Here is a 24219-nt window from a genome sequence, read left to right as displayed (position 1 = left end):
AACTTTTTACAATCCAATTCATTTGGAAAGGCTTTGAACAAGACGAAGATGTTAAGAAAAAGTAGATGGTATAAACAAAAGTTTGCTGCAACACTGAGAAACTAAAACCTAGTTAGGCAAATGACACAGGCAAAGGAAAGGAGCTGCTGAAATGAAATAACGAATGGGGACAGACTTTAAATAACTTTTAAGGACAGTTCTGGTTACCAGTGGGATTTATACATCTGGAGCTCTTTACTGGTTCAGTAGCGAATTTCATTGTCATCTTTGCACCAAAGCCAGTCCCAAATCTTTCTCATTAATATTTTGTATGCCATGTACCATCCTGTCATCAAGAGAGACTGCAGGAGTAGGAGCATGTGATAAAATGCCAGGGAATGGAAGAAGCTGTAAATTATTTTACTTCTAATGAGAGGTCTCATAAAGAGCCTCACTCGAGTATATCTTGAAAGATCATTGTCAAATATGACTCTGTATACCTACAGGAAGATTTGAGTGGGTTGTTGCAAATATATCCAGTGACATTTACATGATCAAATATGAAAATAGCTCCTTTATCTTCAGCTCAGTTAAGCTCCCAAGGAGATTGGCTGTATACAGAGCTATCCATCCTGAGTTCTTCTTTGCTAACATGATGCTAGAAGAGCCTATTTAAGAAACAGGAGCCCGTTTGAAAAGGCTTATTAATATGTCCTTGTGATACCCTTTGGAGATTGAAAAGCAGTGCCATTCTTGTGTCTTGGAGAAGACATTGTGTCTTTTTGTGACTAAATTTTTTCCAGTGGTACGTAGGCACTGCTTTGCCAAGTCTCCTTTGTTTTTAAGATCTGGCTGTGGAGAGGACAGCACAGCTGGTCATAGCATTGATTTGGTGAACACCCTGGGTTAGTTTGTCACAGGCAGCCTCTGAATTTACCAAAGCAAGTAATTAGGATCAATGGACCTTTTGGAAGTTAACCATGGAAGGGGTCACCCAGAGGCATATTTCAAGCACATATCAAGGCAAAGAGGGATTTTTTTGCTTGTCACATTAAAAAGGAGCATCTAAAAAGGACACTTGTGCCTTGCTCCAACTGCTGTGCTTCTGCCTCTGGGTATCAAATCAGATCAGGGGGGAAACAGTCTCCATCCCTGAGTAAGATGCAGGTGGGCCTGTGCAGCATGAGAAACCTTGCAAAGAAAGGGAAAGTCTTAATTTCAGAGATGCTTAGCAGCCCCCCAGTCAGTTCAGGGGGATTTTCTTTCCCTGACTACCAAGAACATTCCTTGGTTTTTTCATTCTTGACATCACCCACCTTTTTATGACAGTGTGTCTGGCCTGGGTTTTTATTTGTTCCTTATCACATACAGTGTTAAAGAAAATGAGTTCTTATTGCAGTAATCAGCCCCTGCAGTGGCTGTATTATGCCTAATGATAGAATGTCACGCTTGAATACTTCCCTGAACACACCATGAAATGATGTCAGAAAGTAGGAGTTTTGTGTCCCAGTTTAAAGTAACCCTCGAACTCTTGCCAGGGAGCACTGCTTAAATCTGCTTTTCAGCAGAATAACAGCTTTAGGGAAGGCAAGAAAGAAACAAGCTCACTTCTCTTCCCACGTGAATAAATAAAAATGTACTTCACACCTCTGTCTGCGGAGATAATATACAGGAAGAAGTTTACCTTAAGTGGGGAATAATCCCACAGAATGGGACTCCATAGAAATACTTGGCTTCAGCCCTTTTTTCTACCATGCAGTTCCTGAGCAACCTTCTGTGTATTGCTCTGTTTATTGGTACTTTGGTCTCCTGTTTCTAAATCAAGAATGATAGTGGTTTCTCTTAAATCAAAATTTTCAGTCAGCAATTAAGGTACAGGTTTTTAAGCACTATTTCAAGTGCAACATCAAATGTAGGACTTTGACTGGAGAAAAACCTTTAGGGTGCAAAATTACAGAATCTCAAAATGGTTTGGGTTGGAAGGGACCTTAATGAGCCTCCTGTTCCAACCCCATTGGTGTGGTCAGGGACACCTTGCACGTGTTTTCTGTTTGCTTTCAATCAGGTAGATAATTTAATTATTTGGCTACAGTCAGACTGATAAGTGGGCTGCTTCATGTTTTTTGTCCCCGTTGACTCGTTCAATTAAGATTTAAATTCCTGTGTAGAGCTGAGGGATGATGCAGAGTGGATGTTTGTGTGTGCTCTGCCAGTTTGCCCAGTTATCAGTGACAAACTGCATGGACTTAAAATAAGACAGAGATCAAATACAAATTCTACATTGGCAGAGCTAGGCCTGTCCACAGTAAACTGACAATAAAGCAAACAGCAGACATTTGTTTTCTTTTGTGTATTTTGGGAAAGGATTTTTTGATCTTTTAGCATATTTATCAGATGTGAAGTGCTTTGTAAATACTAGTGGGTAGCAGATACTCCTGTGTCAGTGGAAGATTTGCATTCTGTACCAGCAATAGTATTAGGAAAGGAGAAGAGAATTTGTCCCTGGAATAATTACTGGTTTCTCTTTGGTCCAGCCTGGAATAAAATGGCTCCTTGAAATCTTGAGAGTCCAAAACATTAAAAAATTCATGGAAATGTGAATGTAGCAATGAGAGATCTCAGCAGGAGTGATCTCCCCAGGCTTTGTCCTTCGGCCTCTGATGCAGCTCAGTTCCCCTTGCACAAAACTATAAATGCAGTCCCTTTTCCGCAGTTGATAAAGCAAATAGGTGGGAAATTTCACTTGGGAGTTTGAAGTCACAAGGGAAATACTGTGAAGCAGAAGCCCTAAACCCAGAGATCTCAGGAGAAATGTCAATCCCACTCATAGCCCTTCACATTCTCCTTGATCTCCTTGTCCTTCCTGGTGTGAAATACAGTTTGGTTTTCCCTCAGGAAAATGTTCTATTTAGGACTTTTCCACCATGTGGCAGGGTTTTTTCATTTTCTATATTTTCAGTATTTTGTGAGTTTCTGTAGTCATTTGATTGAGGTGTTGGTGATTTTTTACTTGGTAAGAAATTACATAAATATAAAAGTACTTTTGCTGTGTGCTGAATTGGTCAGGAAAGAAGTTTTTCTTCCCCAAAAGCTCTCCCAGTACTTATGAAGACTGGAAAGATAGCTGTGCTCATATTGACAATTGTCCCATGGATGTCCAGAATGAGCACCTGGCCTGAAAATGTCTCTGTTTGAATAAGTGCCTTGGATAATGAGGTTACATCATTTTAACACAGTGTTTTGGACTATATTTTGCTTTTTCATAGCAGTAGTCCCCTTTTTTCCCCACTGCTTTTCATTTTTCTTTCCTTTTGACTGTCTACACCCACTCTGTCTCTTCCCTCACTTTTCTCTTTTTATTTTTGGCCAGAGATAACTGTGCAGTCACCTTTCAATAATTTTCCATCCCTTACCTTCTTCCTTCCACCAGAAACATCAGAGCAATGCACTTCCCTGGCAGTTTGCATACATTACAGAAATTCTCTTTAGAGCTGTGCTTTTCCATTTTCAGGATTTAGGAGTAATTTTTCCCTTTCTTTCTTTCTCTTCCTGCGTTTTTCTGCTTGATCAGCAATCTCAGAGCTCCTGTGCACCAGCCAAGCCCTTGCTGAGGAAGGCAACCATGTTTGCTTGCTCAAGCCCATCCATTATTTTCTGTGGTCCTGACATCCTCTCTTTATCCAGGTGGATTGGGTTTTTTATAAAAAAGCTCAGCTTTTCTTGCCAGCCTGTACAGCAGCTCTGTGCTGCAGCTGGTCAGATTGTGTTTGTGCTCTGGCATGAATTCAGTCCAACTTAGCTGACCAAATTCTTGAACTTTCCATTATGTAAATGCACTATACCTGTGTTGACTACTTAATGTGGTTTTTTTTGGCCGTTTGGTCCACTTGTACCAAAGCTCTAATTTTATGAAACCTGACAGAATTTTATGCAGACAGACAGTGTGCTGTAAATGCATGTTCATGTCTGGTATTCCAGTCCCATTCTCTTCCTTCCCTCCTTCTCTACTGAAATGTCAGTATTAATTTTTCAATAATTTTGTCCTGTTGCTTAAAATATGTCTATTTTTTTTTCCTTTAAGCAACTATCTGGCAGTAATTTTTCTCCTTAAACAAGGTCGTTTCTTATCCCATAATAAATCATAATTTTGTACATATTTTGTACATAATTTATAAGAAATCTCTGTGGAAAACCACCTGCTTTGCTTCTTTCTGTTACACACACACAGTCCCACTGTTTTGAGCCTTACACTTTTGCTCAGAACAATATTTCATGCCATGAATTTATATGTAAAGTCTTCTGGAGTGTGCATGCCTGTGTGCAGGGCTTTGTGCATGTGCACACGTGTGAGTGTGTTTGCACATTGATAGAGCCAGAATAATGTGTTCTCTCAGGACATTTATGCACAGGTAGTGTAGCAGAGGATGGAACCTGGATCTGCATGGAGAGAGAGTGAGCAGCAAAGGGCACAGCTGACAGGAGATGTTCAGCTGATGGAAGGAGATGGCTTTCCCTTGGAGATGGGTTGAGTGCTGGGACAGGCTGCCCAGGTGCCATCTCCATCTCTGGGAGTTTTCAGAACCTGGCTGGGAACAGCCCTGAGCAGCCTAGTCTGACCTGCACTAAATGTTTTGGGCTCTTCCAGCCCAAATTATCCCATAATCTTATGATTTCATGACCTTAGGTAATGGCATCTTTCATTTTCAAACACTCTTATCTTTCTTCCAGTTCTCAAAAAGATTTTTTTTCTAATTAAGGAAAATGATAATCTTGTGCATGTTGACAGAAAATTTTCTATACTTGAATGTAAATAAATTACAAACCTGGGAAAAAAAACCAAACAAGCAGGCTGATAACTTGTATCACTGCAGTAATCTCAAATACATATGAATTCAGCCTCAGGTGGTGGTGGTTTATTTCCTCTGTACTTTATTTGTTGTCCATGTGTTAGTTCTGAGCTTTGTAACTTCCAGGAGTAATTTGTTCTACGGAACAGCATTTCAAAACATCTCTGGGAAGGTGTTGAATGTTTGGCTCATTATGTGCTTGCAGAACAGGCAGACCCGCTCCATTGCTGGTCTGCAGACTGGAAGGAAATCTGCTCCATTTAACACTCTCTGTCTTTCCAGCTGGAAAAATCCTGAGTGTGAACTAATGGCACTTTTCCCAGCTGGCAATTAATATTTGCTGATTTAACTTTGCAGCAGTGCTGCCAGACTGCTCCGGTGGCAGCGAGCTGGGAAGGGGCGGCTGGGAGGAAGGCAATTAATCCCTGCTGGAGGAGGCTGGGGGCTTTGACGTGGAGGTCAGGCCTCTAATGATCATTTCGGTGTCCAGTGTAAATATATTAGGAGTTTGAAGTGTTATAAACAGAGATAAGTGCTGTATAAAATGAAGGAATGTGTTTGCTGTCAGTAGAGCTGATACAGTTCTTAATAAACTGAATTCCAGAGGGATTCCTTTCTATTCTCACACTGCCTTTTCAGCTCCCTCCACTTAGTCTTTTGGGGAGGGATCAATTTTACCTGGCTTTTCAGGCTGACTGCTCTTAAATGTGATTTATAGCTTTACACCTAATAAACAGACTGCATCAATCTTTGGGGTAAATTATGGAAATTCCATTGATTTATGTGAGGATACGAATAAGGGACTGCTAGTCTGCTCCTAGCTTTGGTAATAGAAATTTTCTAGGAATAGGTTTAAGATCTTGAAAAGTATTTTCCATTTTAAGAGAAAGCTGAATGCTTACATTCCTGAAATTCATGGAAGGGAAATCTTGGCTAACAGTCAGTTGTGAAACTCCCTGGTATAGGTGGGCTTTCACTGGAAATTAAATGCCAATAAGAGTGGGCAAAGCCTAGGCATAAGAAAAAGAATCAAACATAGGAGAGATCCTAAAGAAGTCTAACAAAAAGAGATCTTTAATTAAATATTAATTACATATTAGTAATAGAAAACCTTTGCTGGGGACCTCATGGCCATAATGGCAATCCCACAGGTGGGAGGGAAAGTGAGACTGGAATCCTGCAGTGGACACTGAATCTGACATGGTCAATCAAAAGATGAATTATGCCCGCTGGAACTCCTCACAGCAGGGCCATTACCTGCCTCTGCTTAGCCAAAAATAAAAATCTGTTTCCCTGGTGCTGGGACTCTGCACAGACCAGTGACAGATTTTAGTTCCAGTCAGTAAAGCCAAAATTGAGGAACACACACAATGGATGAAGCTAGTGGAAAAAGTGGTGTTATCTGATGTGATCCGTGTCCAGCATTCTTGGTGTTTTTATAGCTCCAATATATGGCAATAGCCATTTGGGGAGTGCAGAAATAACTGTGATGTGGCTTTTTATTTTTTAGATATGAAATTGTGTAACATTTGCTTAGAGCAGTCATGACCGTGACCCCAATGAACAGTTTTATTTGGTGAGTGTTATCTGTCTCATCTTATTTAGGGCCCAGTCTGTTAATCTTCTCCAGTTGCCAGTCTTGACGTGTATGGCCATAATATCTCCCATAAAACCAAAAAGCTTCATATTATGTATCAGCTAGTGAACAAAGGAGTTCAAGGATGTTTCAGCAGCAGTATTAACATCTTAAAAGAGAAAAGTGACAATCTTTCTGATTTGTTTCCCCGTTGTAACTGAGGATGTACTGGTTGAACTGGAGTCACTGAAGCCCATGGATAATGGAATGGGCAGCTGGAGGACCATGCCAGCACCCAGCACTGTGTAGCAATCCCTGCCCTCCATGAATGTAAAGAATGAGAGGAACTGCTTACGTGTTGAAAATAGAAAAGCTCAGCCTAAATCTCCATGGTGTAGAGGAAGACAATACTCCAGGAGGTGGTCTCAGTTTGAAGCCTCCCAAGTTTCAACTTCATGTTCTTGAGGGCCAGGAAATGAGATGCAGGTGGCTTTAGGGAGCCATCTGCTCCAAGCCTGGGTCTGCTAAACCTTCCCTGCAGTGCTTTCTGAAAGCTGAGAGGTGTTAATGAAGCTTTTTTTGAAGCACAGCCTTAGCAGTTGTGATGGGGGACGGGGCAGAGGAGGAGGATAAAGAATCAAATTAAAGTGTGTGGGAAGAGAAGCAGGGAGGTGGTTTGTATTTACCAGTGGAAGTTCCTGTGCCAACTTTGGTGCTTCTTTCTGCAACTCTTGTTATGTCAGGGGGCGTTTCTCTTTCTTTTTTGTCTATTTTTGTGTGCTCTTTGCCTCTGACACGTGCTTGTTGCAGTTTGGTGGCACTCTGAACTCACTGTGTCCACATCACTTGTCTTTGCAAGTCACGTTCATGTTTATTGTACATTAATTTTGGAGCTCAAAACATACTTAAATATTGAAGAGCCTTATGTAGGAAAAGTTTTTGCTTTTTTTAGTGTGTTAAATTTAATATTAGCTCTCACCATTCCGTCAGCGATTTTCCAAAATGCTCTAAGTGGTGTAAAACTGGAGAAATGCCAGCAAAGTGGGGCATTACAAAGTCATGATTAAAAGTGACACATTTACAGAGCTCCTGCATTTCTGAACCTCTCACAGCCCTGAAAAAAAGCTTGGATGCTCAAAAGTTTGTCTGCTTTTTTTCCCCAACTCAATTATCTTAAAGGTCTTTTCCAAACTAAAATATTCTGTGAAGTTTCTACATCCATAGTTTTCCCAGTGGAAGGAAAGGCTAGCACGTGCCAAGTAATTTCAAATGAATGACAACAAATGCTGTAATACTTTTGAAGTCACCTTTATTTCCCTAAAATTATGTAAATTTTATCAATAGAAAAATTGCTGACTTGCTTAAGGCCCCCACAAGTCAACTTTTGAGAAGCAACATGCAGCTTGATGCCAGGGACTCTCCATTGGGCACCTCCAGCTCTGGGCTGAGACAGGGGCCAGGGAAAACCTTAATTTCAGAATAAATAAAAAAGCTCCAAACCTGAGAGAGATAGAGAGATTGCTTTAAATGAAAACTGAAAAGGTTAAAAGGTAGAGATGAGCATTCAAGATTAAGATGATTAGATCATGGTAAAGGGCGCTGGAAGCTGAGTGAAGGAAAACAAATGGCTGGAATAAATTTTAGGGCTGGGGAGACTGAGGCAGGGAGATTTAGAAGTGCTTTAAAGATAAAAAGAACTGATTAAAATCGCTGATTAAAAGCTATTCAGTACAAATGCTAATTTTTCTGGGTGCTCAGTATAAAAATCCGTGGAGCAAATTGAAATTTTGAGTGCCTGGGAATACCAACAGGCTGGATGCTGCAGATTCAATTAGGTAGCTGCAAGGAAAAAGCTGGTCCAGCATCCCCCAGCCTTCACTCCCTTCCTGCCTCTCCAGCAGGATTTAACAGGCAATTCTTGCTAATATGCTTGAGAGGGCTGAATCCTACCAGAGATGTCCTGAAGTCATGGGAATACGAGTTGAAATGAGCACTCCCCAGCATGGGGTACTGATAAAGCCCCTTGTAATTTCCCAGTTGTTTTTTTGCTGTAGAATTGAAGCTGTTCTCTCCTCAGGGGCTCCTGGGGTGTGCCAGGGGTGAGGTTATCTGCCTCTGTTCCCCTGCCTGAAGTGGAACTGCTCCCACAAATAATAAAACTTGACATGGGGAGGTAATGAGTGATCTGCAGATTTATTCTGTCTGCTCGTGGCTTGAAAGCTCTTTGGGTAGAAACTTTTTTTTCCCTGCTAAAAATCCTATTAATAGAGATTAATATCAAATGTAAATTACATAGTTAATTATCAGTGCAGTTGTAGGAATGGGTGTTGGAGGGGTAGCAGTGTGTAGGAGCATCATAGAATCATCATTGACTGCTTTGGGTTGGAGGGGACCTTCCAGTTCATCCAGTTCCAGCCCCCTGCCATGGGCAGGGACACCTTCCACTAGGTGAGATTGCTCCAAGCCCCATCCAAGCTGAACACTTCCAGGGATGGGGCAGCCACAGCTGCTCTGGGCAACCTCTGCCAGGGCCTCCCCAGCCTCACAGGGAAGAATTTCTTCCTAACAGCCAACCTAACCCTGCTTTCTGACAGTGTGAAGCCTTTCCCCTTGTCCTGTCATTGCTGGCTGTTGGTGTAGGGATGGGTGCTGTGGCAGGGGGGGTCTGTGCCCCATCCCTTTGCCCAGGGCTGGTTCAGGTGGTCCTGCTGCAGTCCAGGGGTGCAGCATTGAGCCATGGGTCACACAGTGCAGGCACCAATTGTCTGCCTCCTTGCTATGGATTAGCACCACTGCTCCCCTAGCACCTTCCTGCAGGGTCTGCTCTGCTGCTGGAGTCTACATGCAAATCCCACTGCCTCTGATTGAGTGGGGATCAATCACAAATTAAGGAGTAAGTGGAAGGTTTCCAGGTGAGATTTAATAAGAAGGCCTTTACAGATAGTATTTTGAATTTTCCATCAAAGTGTCCTAGAATGCTTTACAAAGATTAATGAATTAGACCTCACAACACCATTGCATGCCAGGAAAATAGTAATCCACCCATTACAGAGGAGGAATTGCAGTCTAGAAGAGAGCCAGTGACTTTCTCAAGGTCATAGAAAAAAGCATCAAAACTCATGTTAGATGATCCCAGCCCAAAGTACTCTGTCCCTATAAAATCCCCTGGCTGGTTTTTCTGTAGGTTTTGACAGGGGTGAAGGAGGGGTATGGCTGGGCCAGAGCTCCAGGACACAAAATCCTTGTGCCCAAGCAGGGATGAAACTGGTGGTGAGTGGTCCAAAGAGGAGAGTTGAGCCTGGCAGGGTGGGATTGTGCTGTCCTTGGCACAGCAGCTTTGAAAGCATCTGGATGCTGTCCTGGCATGAAGAGATGACCCATCCTTGGATTTGCAGCTCTGGAAGGGAAAGGAAGTACAGGAATTACACAAGTTCAACTGTAGCCTCCTCATCTCATAATGGTCTTGGTGAAATAAATATCCCATGGTAAGGAGCCCATGTGATGGAGTAAAACAGAGCTCAGTCTCTTCTGCTCTTTGATTTAAAAATTGAGAAGGAATGAGCCATACAATGGAGAGGGGGCTCACAATTGAAATGTATACAAGTATTTAAATATTTAAATGTAACCTTTGTAATAAAAAAGCTGATTGGTGTGATGTGTTTAAAGAAAGATTTTTTTTTCTGAATGAGGGTTGTTTGCACTGCAAAGAGCTGAACAAAGGCTCACCTGGAAGAGTTTGCCATGGTGGGCATGGGGTTTGTCTCTTCTCCAAGTGACTGCAGTCTCCTGTCAGAATCTGTCAGGGCTTTCCTCTTCCTTCCTTGCTTTTAGTCTGCCATGCTGGCAGTTTAGTTGAGAGTTTTGCTGTTTTTCAGGAATAATGAGGGGGATTTTATTTTTCAAGTTATTTCAAATTTCAGTATGAAATTTTAGCGGGGGTTTATTAATTAAATATATATCCTTATTTACCTGCTCTGGCACAGCATCCCACCAGGAGGTTTTGTGGCAGGTTTGGAGATGTTGGTGCCTTATGGTCCCTCTGCAGTTTGGAGATGTACAAGAACCCTGAGGCCACAGGACAATCCTGGGCATCCTTGTCCAACACCAGCCAATCTCCTCACCAGAGGTTTTCCAGTGGAATCCATGGTGTTGAATGCTAGTCATTGTTATAGGTTGGGGTTTTTTCATTTCATCTAGAGCAAGCCAAGTGCTGTGCAAACAGTGAATATTTAGTTGTATTGTCACATGTAAGCATTTTGCTGTATCCATGGCCCTGTAGTTTGCTATTCATGAATATTTTAGCAAATTGGTTTACTAACAGGAGTGTTGCCTGGAAGCAAATGTGCCTGAATATTTGTAGAAAAGCAGATTTAACTTTGGGTGTGCAGTTACTTGCTGTGGGAGCATTATCTAAGCCCCATCTTAATGTTCCTCTGGGAGGAGCAGCATAGCCAATTAAAGCAGATCTTGTTTGGAAATGTGATTCTCATAACCTGCCCATGATAAACTGATACAAGGAGCTCCATCTCTGTGTACAGACTGACAGACAGCTGGGTCAACCTTGTGCAGCTCACCCTTGGCACAGCACCTGGGTGCCTTGCAGATAGACTGGAAGCAATAGCAGCATTTCTTGAGAGCTTGCAGGAATCTCTGATATTTGGTCCATTTTTTGGATCAGAGCTGTGCTGAGGGAAAGATTTAGAAATACATAGTTTTGGTTGGTGTGCCCCATGTAATGTGTAAGTTTTTGAAGGGTAACTGTGCTCTGGGTTCTGCTGCATTCTTCTGGCTTGAGTTATAAAACAGTCTTGAAAGAAAATTGCGGCGGTGCTATTTTCATATGGCCAGTGTTCAAGTAGCCACACTTGAATTTTAGAATAGCTACAAAAAACTGAAGTGGCATGAATTCCTGCTCAGCTCAAGGGCTCCAGGTGCTGTGAGCTCACTGTGAGCTGCACAGGCTGTGGCAGTGCAGGACTGGGGGTGGGTGTTTCTTGTTCAGGGGCTCGAAGGGAGGGGAGAGACCTCGGTCCCCCTCCGAGTGGAGCACCAGCTCTGTCTCCAGCACTCCCCTGTTTGAGCTGTGCAGGCATCCCAGCACTGCAGGGAGAGGGAGCTGCTCTTCCTTCTGGACTCAATGCCTTCAGTGAGGACAGAGATTGGATTTTAGGAATTAATTCTTCCCTCTGAGGGTGCTGAGGCCCTGGCACATGTTGCCCATGAAGCTGTGGCTGCCCCATCCCTGGAAGTGTTCAAGGCCAGGTTGGATGGGGCTTGGAGCAGTCTGGGCTAGTGGAAGGTGTGCCTGCCCATGGGAGGCGGTTGGAACTGGATGTAATGAGCTTTAAGGTCTCTTTTGATGCAAACCATTTTGTGATGATTCTATGAAGTCGTGCTCACAGTGCTGCACCTCTCCATCCACAGCTTCCCATTCCTTTCCCATTTGTTCCCTCAAATAGTTACCATCAGACTTCATCCCTCACCCTCTGTAGGCATGTGTGAGATGTGCCCATTTTCTTGAGAGTTTTTGCCTTAGGAATAGTTTCTCATAAGCAGAAACTCAGGAGTCAGCCTATCTAAATGCAGCTGGTACAGCCCTCACAGCATTTTGGAAGAGCTCTGCATCCAGCATTTAAGTGAGGTGCTCAGCACATCTGGAAAGCGTCTGTCTGAGATTCATAATTTGGCATTGTCATTCTTGGAGTGACTGTAAAACAGGGCCTTGTGGAAAATGCTTAATACTCCTGGACACGTTGTGTTTTGTGTTAATGGGGAAATGGCTTGTTAGGTCCAAACTAACTGGCAGAAAATCTTGCTGGAGCTGTACACTGTTGAGGAAGTAAAAAGCTGTTAAGGCTAAAATTTCAGCCTCTCTGAACCCAGTAGATTTTGGCTGCATTTTTACTGGAACAAAATTGAAAGCTAATGAAGGCATTTGGTGGCCCCACACTGGCTTTCAGCTGGCTTTTATTTTACATAATGAGTTGGGGAAAATTGGAGTGTGGTTACTCTGGGCTCACTCTAGAAATGGGAACAGGTTGCAGGCTGCTGTTCTGGGCTCGTCAGTTATAGCTAATTCCTTTGGCTCTTTTAAAACAGAAATGCTTTGTTTTCCTTTGCTAAAGGTGGCACAGGCAGCCCACAGGGCTGCTCCAGCTACAGCCAGCCCAGCATAATCACTGGAGCCCTGCCCTCCTGAGCAGTTCTCTCCCAAATCCATCTTCTTTCTGGCCTGACAGGATTTTTTTCAGGTCTTTATTTAAAGTCATATTTCACCACTTTCTAAACTTCAAGGCAGTTTCCTAATAGATTGAATTTCTTCAAATTGCTTCTTTTTATGTTTTCAGAAACACTGTGTCTCTTTTTAATTTTTTTTTAAATTTTCTGCACTAGGCTGAGGGGTTTTTCATAATATTATGTGAACAGACATCTCTTTTTTATTTCTTTCATCTTTTCAATCTTGGTGCATTTATCTACTTAGCACTTCCTTGCAGTCAAGATGAAGAATTGGAGAAGTGTTAAAGGAATGCTTCATTATCCTGTTTGGTACTGTTACACCCATGAATGTGAATCTAGTTTGTACTGACAGCTCATCTGTGCTGCCTTGTTCACACAAGTGGAAGTCTTTGGTAGCCTGAGCTCAGGGAGTGCTGTCCTTCTGAAGTTAGGTTCCTATTGGCAAGTGTTCTTTTGCATGAAGATAACTTATTTTTACTGACACTAACATGCATACAGTCTAACAATATTTAGAAAAGAAGCAGTATTGAATCCCCAAATCTTGTCCTCCTCCTCCTTAGAAAGGCTCCAGAGAAAGCCATTGTCCCCAACAAGGAGCTGGAGAACTCTGACATTTCCAAGTAATGGGGTAGAATTACTGCATCTCCAGATATCTTTAACCTGTTTACTGACATTTCATTCACATCATCTCATAATGTTCATTGGATCAGAAAACAGCCTGGAGCCGCATTTGCAAAATGCTTCATGAAATGTTTTGATCTGGGAATGTGAAAGCATTGTATAGGATAAGGTATAGGCTATTTATAGGACAATCAAATGGGATATCATAGTTCTTGATATTTTTTAAAGTTTTTTGTGGGTTTCCCCATTTGTTATTCTAATTTTCTCCTCCTTTTGGTCACTGAGCAGGCATTTCCACACTCCCAGTGTCAGGCAGGAGGCTGCCATGCTCTTGGATGGGATTTCCTAACCAAGCATAAACTGGAGTGAGCCATGAGAAGAGCAGTGATCCTGACAAATATCTTTAGCCATATTTCAGGTGCCTATGTAAAGGGGCTGGTCAGTTAGGACACAGAGCTCAGCCTTGCTGCTGGAGCACCAGGCAGGAAAGATAAACTGCAAATGGAAGCTGGAATTTAAAAAAATCAATGCAGGGCAGAGGAGAGCATCAGCAGTGGAAGGATCAGGTCACTCAGGGTCTTCCTCAGTTGTATTCTGGAGCATAAAAAACCTACAGTGGCTTTACCCAAATTTAGAAATGTGCCTGATGGCAACAGGCATCTGCAGTCAATAAGTTCAGAGGAAGCTGGGAATAGGATTATGAATGTTTGTTGTTTTCAAAAAAAGAAATACCAATTTTTGATTAAAATGCAGGAAGAGTATTTTTAGTGGCTTTGGAAATTTTATTCCAGCCCTGCAGGTGGCTGTTGCTCATTGTATGCTTTGGCAGGACTGTCATGGCTTTTAAATTATGGCATTGGAAAACCTTCTAAAAACTTGTTCAAAGAAAGGTAAAAAAATTATGTAATTTAGGGTATTTAGGAAGAAAATACTTAACAGTCATGTAGAAATAATGTTCTGATTAGCAGTCTTAGTCTTTGTCAGCTTCTGAGTGAGCAGGTGCTGTCTAAAGCCAAGCCAGGTAAGGTTTATCCCTCTTGAGACAGTTCAAATACTGAGTAAACAGGAGCTTTATTTATGAATGTTTCTCTGATAAGTCCTGCCTTTCTATGCTGCATGAATTTGTACACATTTCTAAGATACATGTTAGCACTCAAGTTCATATTTTTTAAAAGTTTAAAACAAAAAAAAAATTACTATTTATATCTATATTTATTCTTCTCTGACATTAATGGTAAATACTGTGAAGTGGTCTTGGAGGTTTTTTCCAACCTTAATGATCCTGTGATTCTATGTGAGGAAGTTCCCAAGCACTTTGGAAGATGTTGGTGTTAATTTTCCTTCATTATTGCATTTGGCTTGATGCTTATTAGAGTAGGAAAGAACAACCCCCCAAATGTTTCATAACAAAAAGCACAGAGCAGGTAAAACAGCAGCTATTGATTTATTGCTGTTGTATTTCCACCATCAGCTCACAGTTATCTTTGATGAGGAAAGCACAAACCCAATGATGGAAAGAGCTTTTTAGCAATAATGGCTGTTGGTAGGAATTTAGTACCTGTAACAGATAGAAACTGGAGGGAGAATTTTTCCCTCTGTGCCTTTTATTCCTGTGAATTCTCCCCAAATTTCAGAAGCTGGGGGGAGATGGAAGGATGATGGGTGATGCAAGCAGGTTTTGCACTGTGGCTCCCTCTATACAAACTCACTCTGCTCCAGCCCTGCACTGCTGATCCTTACAGCAAAAGGTGCAGACAAAGGGGAAAATAATAGATTTTGTTAGTGTGAAACAGAGAGGAGAATTGCCATGCTTTAGGTCTTAGTTTTAGGTTGATTTACTCTTTTCTGTATATTATTTATGTGATGAGGGCTCAGCAGTTACAATGCAAGACCAGGCTGAAGTTTTGGTCTGAGGGATCTAGGATCTCATTCAGGGATCTCTTTCAGGGATCAGGAACACTCAGGCAGGTGGCATGAGGTGTGCAGTGCAAGGCACCAAATAAAGACAAAATAGGCTGTTTCTTTTCTTTTGGGGTGTTCTAGACCCATTTTCAGCACACTGTTTTGAAATGATGATTAATTGGGTATTTTAATTAGCTGCTAAATAGTTCCCGACTTGATCACTCTAATTACTTTTTCTTAATGTGTGCTGTCTTCATCCAAGGGAGAGCCTGTGTCAGTGCTGACTGCAGCTTCCCAGGTCTGCCTGTGCCACTGGGGAAAAGCCCATGGGAATGAGCTCTCTCTTCTGCTCCCTTAGTTTTATTTTCAATTCCTTGTGTGGATTTATGCACTATAGTTTTTTTCCTTTGGAGACTGACTATAAGCATCAAGCTGAGTAGTGGAGACTTTGCACACTGAAAAAAGGCTCTTCTCTGCAGCTGTTTTCCCCCCTGGCTCCTGGGTGAAGGGCCTAAGGGCACCAAGGGGCTTTTTTACTGATTTTCTGTGGATGCTGTTCCCAGGTGTGGTGGTCAGAAGTTCTAAACAGCAGCACCAGGAGACAGGACAGCCTGCTTGCTTCTGCAGAACCAAGGGAACACTGAAAAGGTGCCATGCTTTGGAGGAAAACCTTTTAATTTCAGTTTCATTAAGTAATTTCTGCTAAAAACAGCACTGTAAATGTATACCTCAGTAATAAGTACATTGTTTAAAACCAAAATTAAATTAAAATAGTTAAAGACCAAAAAATCAGGTTGAAAACTGAGGGAAACTGCAGCTCATAAAAAAATTCCTGTCTTGAAGGACTTGAGTCAATGCAAGAATTCTCTCTGCATGAATAAACTGTAATAATTTTTAAATAATTGCTGTTAACACTTTTGGTGAGTACCTAAGTACATGCTGACATATGGTGTGTCAGCATGAAGCACTGATTTAGAGTTTGATGTTCTATACCAGTTTTCAAGCTGTTGGATGTAAGCTGGAGGAAGCATTATGTAAGCAGACAGGTGGCAAGGATTCAGCAGCTTGGTCAGCAGGTGGGATTCTGGCTTGCTGCTCACCATGGAAAACCCGTGCTTTCCTCCTACCTCATTGACCTCTTTTCCCCATCTCCATGTTTTGTTTTTTCTTTTGTCACTTTTTTAGCATCCTGTGCTTTGCTGGGGGAGCCTCCCCAGCCCAGCTGGGGTCTTTGAGGCACTACAGCTCTTCTTAAGGCAAAAATCAAAATTTCCTCACAAGACAAGGGAGGAGGAGGAAGAGTAGGAGGCACATTCTCCTTTTATGCCAATAAAAAAGCTTCTAAAAGCTGCAGGTGAGCATTGCAAATCAACTCTGTGAATTTTGCAACTTAAAGACATCCTATTTATTGTTCTTAAAAGCATGCACATTTTCCCAAAGCGTGCATGCTTCAATAACCCCCTTTATGTACATTTTGTGTAATTTCTTGCTGTGACAGTTGCAAGTGAAGATGCTCAGAGCTGTCTTTGGAAGCTTCAGCAGTCAGCTTTTGAAAAGGAAACGCTGGCACTTTTCCCAATTTTCTGCCATCTGTTGGAAACAACCTCCAAAAGCCCAAACTTCCACCTACTCTGTAAAAGTTTCCAGGTAGGAAATCAGAGCAATACAGACTGGATGTAAGGTAACACCATATTAGTGCAGTGTGTGTGCAACTGCTTATTCCAGTTAGTTGCAAACCACAGGTAGCTTGGGCAGAGCCCCCACAGCCCACGTGCAAGTGTCCAAGGTCACTTTGGCTCCTTTAGGGATGGCTTGTACATCCTGATTTATGGAAATTATCTACATGAAGGTCTATCCAAGATGCTTGGCACAGAGAAGGAACAGTGGTTTGGTCGATCCCTTCTTTTCCCCCTTGTCTTCCCTCCTCACTTCTCTTCCCCATCTTTTCACCCTGCTTTTTAAATGTTTTTTCTGTAACTCACAAAGCTGCAGTGTTTTCTGGGGAAGCTTAACAGCAGACACGTGCTGATTGTGGAGCAACATGAAACCTGTGATGTGAGGAGCAATTGAAGACGTCTCAGCTGGAAACAAAGCTCCTTGCCAGGCTCAGCACAGCCGAATTTGTCAGTGCTCAGCAGGCAGCAGCAGATGTGGGGCTGGTGTTGAAAGCAGCAGGGCTGTGGGGAGCCCCAGGAGCAGGGAAACCTGGAGTTCATCCATAGGGTGCTGGGAAATCACCTGTGCTGCCTCTGACATCAAAGTCTGCCTAGCTCTTGCAAAAGGCACATGCTCAGGGAGTAAGGAGTTCTTGCACATGCAGGAGACAGGCAGGGTGAGAGTGGGGTGTTACAGGAGATGATGCTTTCTATGCCCATCAGCTATTGAGCACTCAAACTGCACCCAAAATTGTATATAAATAACCCCCACAGGAATCTCAGCTGATTGAACACATGTTTTAAAAACATCATAGAGTAAGAGGGGAAGGAGGCAATATGAATGAGTAAATTTTACATACTGTGAGGAGGTAGGTTTTTTGTTGTGCTTGGACTTTTGGGGCCTTACACAACTTTTGCTAAAGTTGGGTTCTCATTTTTTGCTTTTGAGTGTTATTATGATTGGATGAAGCCTTAATTGTTGAAGCCTTCAACAATTGCACTGCAGTAAATATCTGAAAAAATGAATGTAAATAGGACTTAGCAAAGGAAATGCGAATATGTTCATTTGTGTAAAATGTGTCCTCATATCTCACAAGCAAATTTACATTTTTAAGGAGCTGCTTTGAAACACCATCTGCAGAAATCCCTTAATACTAAATAAATAAATCTTTATCTTCAGACTAGATTCACGTGTAGAAATAACCAAATATATTCTTAATACAAAATAATTCTCCAGCATCTAATGCACTCTGTCTAATGCATCATCATTTTAATGGATTCTGGTTTAATTGCTCATACCCCCCAGCTGAAAGCCACAGCTGAAGGTGGTTTTTCCTGGTTCTTCTGAGGACTTGTTGATATCCTGAGAAATTGCTGGAGTCATAGCCTAAGCTAAAGCACTTTTGCTAAGCATTTCCCCTATGTTTGGAGTAGGAGTACAGCTCCAGCAAAGGACACTGCAGGCCAGGGCTGTGGGCTGATGCTCATCAAGGAGCCCTTGGGTTTTGCACCCCAAGTCCCTGCAGCCTGGTAAAAGGTAACTGATGTGTCGTATTTTGCTCTGTAAATCAATGCCATATTCCCAGTGAGCTCAGACAGAGTACTGATAATTCCTAATATCTCTGTAAGCCTCAGTATAACAGCAGAGCTTTGCCATTGATTCTGCAGGCTTATCCCAAATCAACCTCTATTAAAATGGAATTACTTGGCAGGAGTAAGTCTGGGAAGAGCTCTTGACTTTTCCTGATGGTTTTTGGGAGCTGTTCTCAAATTGTTGTGGACACTTTAGTGCTTCCTCAGATTGATGTGTCTGTTACTCTGGCGATGGCCAAAGGTTACCACAGGGAGGCAGGACATGGGTTTGGGTTTGGTGCTGCCTGTGCAGTGAAAAGTCCTTCTGGGATTGCTGACCAACCATCACAAGTCTGGCTTTCTCCTGGTGAGTTTTGGTTTCTCTCAGTGCTGAGGTAATGGCTCTGCAGACAGCTGGGGGGATGTGGAAGCTGTGGGGGGATTTGGAAGCTGTGGCTGTGCTCGCTGCTGGAACAGGGAGTGTGAGTCAGTGGGGGTGAGGATGAAAGCGAGTAGTTATAGATGGTGTCTGCTTAAGTCTTTGATAGCTTGTAGTAAAATCTTACCAGCAACTCAGTTCACGTCATGTCTTAAACTGCTTGTGAAATGAATATAACTGACAGCTCTGCACGCAGCAATGCACCGTTTGTGCACAGAATATTTTTCATTTGAAGGAACCCAGAGGCAGAAATAGATGAAATGCTTGGAGCGGCAGCCTGCGTACCCACAGCGTGTGTCACTGCGCCAGGGATGAGTGACACACGTCCTGATGGATTTGGGATGGCAGCAGCTCAGATGCTTCTCTGTGCTGATAATGAAAACAGTGCCCAAATCTGATCTGAGATCTGAAAATGGGAAAAGTGATACAGGCAGCTGAAGTGTATCATTTACCTCAGGAAGCCTCATCACTTGGATTGCCAAGGGAAAGTTAGCAAAGAAAACACCTTCCAGTCCTCAGCTTAACCCCCCTGGAAGGGAGGATGCCAGGATGTGACCAGGGCTGCAGGGTGAATGTTTATAGGGCAGTTTGCCTTTAATTTGCACCAGTGAGACATAAATTCATCTTGGGGAATTCCCCTGGTAAAGCACACAAGTCTGTGTGACAAGCTTCTTTTCCTTTTTTTTTTTTTTTTTATTTTTTTTTTTTTTTGGCCCTCTTGCATGTTTTCTTTCAAGAGAGATGAAGGTACATCCTATTCCCAGCTGTCCTTTTGCTCTCTCGGGTTGCAATGCTGTGTTACTTCATAAAGTCACTGAGGTTGGAAAGGCCCTCCAAGATCATCGAGGCCAGCCATTATCCCAGCACTGACACTGGCAATCCCACCACTAAACCATGACCCAAGTGCCACACATCTGTTAAATGCCTCCAGGGATGGTGACTCCTCCATCCCTGGGCAGCCTGTTCAGGCTGAACAACCCTTCCTATGAAGAAACTTTCCCCAGTATCCCATCTAACCTCCCCTTGTGCAACTTGAGGCCATTCCCTCTGGTCCTTTCCATTTCCATGGATGGGGCTCATTATCAGTGCTGGGGGCTGGAGCTCTGTGTGCTGCTGTAGATGTGTTAATCATCGTGTTGGAGGTGGGGGTGAAGTCAGAATCTGCTCATGAGAGCTTGTCATTAGCACTGACATTATTAGAATGCCTCATTCCTTTTTCAGCAGGTGTTGTTTTAGATATATAACTGAAAAAGGGAATCTTCTATGACTAAAGATACTCCTGAACAGTGTATTTATGGCTCTTGTTACACTTTGATGGTTGTGGGATGTTTTTTTCTGGGAAAAAAATGTTCTTTCTGTTGTATTTTATGAAGAATTGGTGACATCTGGTGATCACTTATAATGAGGCCTCTCAAGACTGCCGACAGAAATAAACCTTTTAGTCACAAAGATTTGTCTTGCAACGTGTCTGAGAGCGACTGCAATTAGCACAGAATCCCTGCCCCCCGCTCAGCTCGGGAGCACTCAGAACCTGTGCCAGGGCAAACACTGGTTTGAGCATATTGCAAAATGAAAAAGGCTGCTCCCTGGCTCTTAGGTCTAATTGAATAAAGGCCTATCCAAATGAAAAGGGCAGCACTGATGCTCTGGTCCCTGTGAGATGGGTGCAGGGGGCTCTCGGTAATGTCAGGGGGATGCTTGCAGGATCAGAACAACTCTGTCTTCAGCTAAATGCATTTATATTTGTGGGCAGAGGGTAGAGGCTGTTTTACCTCAGAGTTTTGTCTCATTTAAAGTCTAATAAGGCAAAAGTGAAATAATGGAAAGCTGGTTTGGAGTGCTGCAGTGTATTGATGATGAATTGATCAGGTGGGAAGGCTCCATGAGTCTGCACAGTGCTGGGCTTCCCAGTTGGCACTGAGGCCCTTCAGATGTATCTTATGCATTTGATGCACCTTTCAAGGAACACGGTTTTAACTCAACTTTGGTCTCAGGATGGTGAATTTTGCTCTGTGTTTCAGGAGGGAGGCAGCTGTTCATGTGCTTTGTGAGGTGCCAACCTGCAGCTGCTTTCACTGAGTGGAAAACTCAAAAAACCTTGGGTTGGATTTAATTTTAAGAAAGATCTCTCCAGATTATCTGAATTGAGCATGTGTAAGGCCTGCATGCATAATCTCTGGAGAAAGTGTGGGTTGTTGTGGATAAAGTGAGTTCTGAAGCACAGAAAGAGTGGCCACAGTAGCATTTCTTTTATTTCTTTGATCAAGTGCAATCTTCTCATGCTGTTCAGTTTTATAGTCATTTTGGAAATAGCATCTTTCTAATCACATCCAGAGAAGTGCTCTCCCTTCCTGTCTGTGTGACTTTCTCTTTACGATCCCATGAATAGATAATCAATAGAAGAGGCTCAGTGCTGACCCTCCATTGTTTTCTGGTGCCACAAATAGATGAAGTTATTGATAATAGCTCCAGATTAAGTGGAAAACAAAGCAATAGCTGTCTCCTTGCAGGCACAGGGTAATGCACACACTGATATGGAAACCATATCCTTATCAGCTTTTTATCTCACTGGTTTGTCAGGGGAGATACCAGTGCAAGGAACAGCTTGGAAACAGCAATCCCTTAATAACTTGTGCTCTGCCCTGAGCAGGGAGGTGGGACTTAGAGTGGTGTGACCTTGGTTTGTGGTTCTCAGTGGCCAGATACTGAGAATTCTAGGATGGTTTGGGCTGGAAGGGACCTCAGAGAGCATCCAGTTCCACCCCCTCTTCCTTGGGCAGGAACACCTTTCACTAGACCAGATGGCTCCAAGGCTGACCCAGCCTGGCCTGGCTCAGTTTGAGGGGTGGCATCCTTGGCTTCTCTGGGCAATCTGTGCCAGTGCCATCACTGGCAGCACAGAGCTTTGTCAGCCTGTGTCACGGGCAGCTCATCCTTGACAGTGTTGGGGTGTTGCTCTGTCTTCTCTCAAAAGGCAGACATTATTTTGGCTTTTTGTTAAGGAGATCATCTGCCTACTAGGGATATAAGCTGCTTGATTCCTGTGAATCCCAGAAAAACAGCATTTTGGTTACCTATTTAGAAAATGGATACATCTTAAAAAAATATTTTTATATTCTGTATTTTTAACACTTTTCCTGTCCAGGAAGGAGAAAGATGCCAAGTTCTCTGGGAACTATACAGGAGTGTGTTTTTCTGAGGATGCCAGGGAGGCACTAGGAAGTTGTATGTGACATTGGCCTTAGCTCTTCTTTGGGCTCAGCATTCACTGTCTGTGCCAGCAGCCTCCTTGCAGTGAGTCAGGGTCATTTCAAAGCTTGCCAAGTACTGGGTCCTTCATACTTACCCTCTAACAAGGTCTTGCTTGCTGCCCTGGAAGTCAGAATCTGATTTCCTCTAATGGCAGATTTGTTCCAGAGGTCAGGAAGGGCAGCTGTGAATTACTATATGGCTCCTTATTCATTGTCCGTATAAAAGAGATGCTCTTGAGTTGGAAATAAAGGTGGAAGAACAGCAGACCTTTCTGAAGGCTTTTTAGTATGTGAACTAGATCCTCCTGATCTTGCTTTGCTTCATTTCTGGCTTCTGTAAAACCTCCTACTCTAGCACAAATGTGCCAGCAACAGAGGAGAGGGTGGATGCTGGGCCAGGTCAGGGATGCTCTATCTGTTCATGGTGGCTGGTTGCATCAGGGAAAGCCCAATGTCCCAGGAATAATTGGGAGGAAAAAGTCTCTACAGGAATACTGCTGGAGGTTTGTTATCCTGCAAGACTGGAGCATTTTTTTGGATAAATTTTATTGCAGCTACTGGGCTGGGAAATGTCTGTCTTGGTCCACACAAATCATCTGAATCCCTACATGTCTTAACTCCCTGGATTAATGTGAACAGACACTTAATTGAACTGTGTCTTTTTCTTCTTCTGTTAATTTTGTTTTGTTTGTAAGCAGTGGGGAAAAGCACTGCAGGGAGGTATCCAGCCACCACTGGAAATATTAGTTACTTCTGTCATGTTTCATTCTATACTCCCAACCATGTTTTCCAAAACTTTGTTGCCTTACCTGTAGTTTTGCCCTTCTTGGTGGTCCTGTTGTTTTATCTGTGCTGTTTTCTGCAGACCAGATTATGAACTTGAGCCATCTCTGTTTATTTCTCAGCCAGCCAGTGTGATCTGGGGACTGTGGGAGAGAAGATTTTGCTCTAACATGTTTGGCACCCTGGCTGGCTCTGAACCTCATTAGGAGCCATCATCACCAGAAAGGATTTTCTACTGGGGGATGTTTTGATTTGTTTGATGCTTCCCACATCTCCACCACCTTACAAGGGCACTTGACAGCATCACACCTTTCTCCTGAACCACCAGGACTGACTCAACTCATGAGTTGTGCTTTTCTCACTCCAAAAAATCATGACCATCTAGAACCAAAGGCAGCTCTTTGAGAAGGTCCTGATGATTTGAAGATCCCCCCCAAGGCTCAAGCTGGGGGAAGCAGGGGCTGTGGATGTGGACATGAATGTGGTGGTGGGTCCCAGTGCCTTGTTGTGGCCCCAGTCACATCCTCTTCTTCCTCAGCACATGAGCCTGTTGAGCAGTGTTGAGGAGGATGCTGGAGAGGAGTGGAATTGATCTGGAGCAATGTGCACACCTGCTTTCTCAGGTATCAGAGATGGGAATGGTGACACTGACAGGCATCACATGCTGAGCTGCTGCCTTTATCAAATAAAAACCTGCTTTGTGTTTTAGGGACTATGCAGAGAACAGAGCTTGTGATTGCAAACACAGCTCTACAGACTGCATCTTAGAGTCTAGAATGCTTGCTGTGTCTGAATAATTGCACTAAAGAGGAATCAATAACCTGTAGATTTTAGAGGAGTAAAGGATGTTTCCTGTCTGCTCCAAGTGGCCATGACTTGGGTGGACATTGAAGTATTGCTCCTCTTGCAGGTAGGCTGGATAGAGTCACTGAAGGCCTTGCCTTTGTATTTAGTTTTCATTTCAGTCTGATTTTGTGATCTGTAAGCTCTATTAAGGTATTTAGGAGTTACTATCAGCAGTATTTTGGTAAGAATATACAGATAGTAATCATGGTATGAATAAGGCCATTTCTCATTATTTCTATTGACTTTGATGTGCTTATATTATCATTTCAAGATAGTGATTTGAATTTAATACTGTTTAGAAAACAAATACATGTCCAAATTGGCTCCAGATGTGTTTCATTTAATTTTGTGCCTTTCAAGATGTTTTTAACAGCTGATGTATGATTGTGGTGGGAGACTGCCAAAACAGATGCTTTTTGTTTCAATTCAAAGAAGCAGAAACTCTTCATCTAAAACAAGACAGGATTTTTTTCCAATGTTTAAAAAGAATCTCTAATTATATATTTTAATG

At 42.7% G+C, this 24219-nt stretch overlaps 1 protein-coding gene across 1 annotated transcript in view; it reads left to right on the top strand.

The window, feature by feature from the left end:
* The window catches only part of FSTL4 (follistatin like 4), a 203170-nt gene that overhangs the window by 67503 nt on the left and 111448 nt on the right, over nt 1-24219 (top strand). The window lies entirely within an intron of this gene.

This window comes from Serinus canaria, chromosome 13 (genome assembly GCF_022539315.1).
Source record: "Serinus canaria isolate serCan28SL12 chromosome 13, serCan2020, whole genome shotgun sequence".
In the NCBI taxonomy this organism is placed as follows: domain Eukaryota; kingdom Metazoa; phylum Chordata; class Aves; order Passeriformes; family Fringillidae; genus Serinus; species Serinus canaria.
The sequence above is the reverse complement of the archived record's forward strand: the minus strand, read 5'-3'. Positions and strand labels throughout refer to the sequence as shown.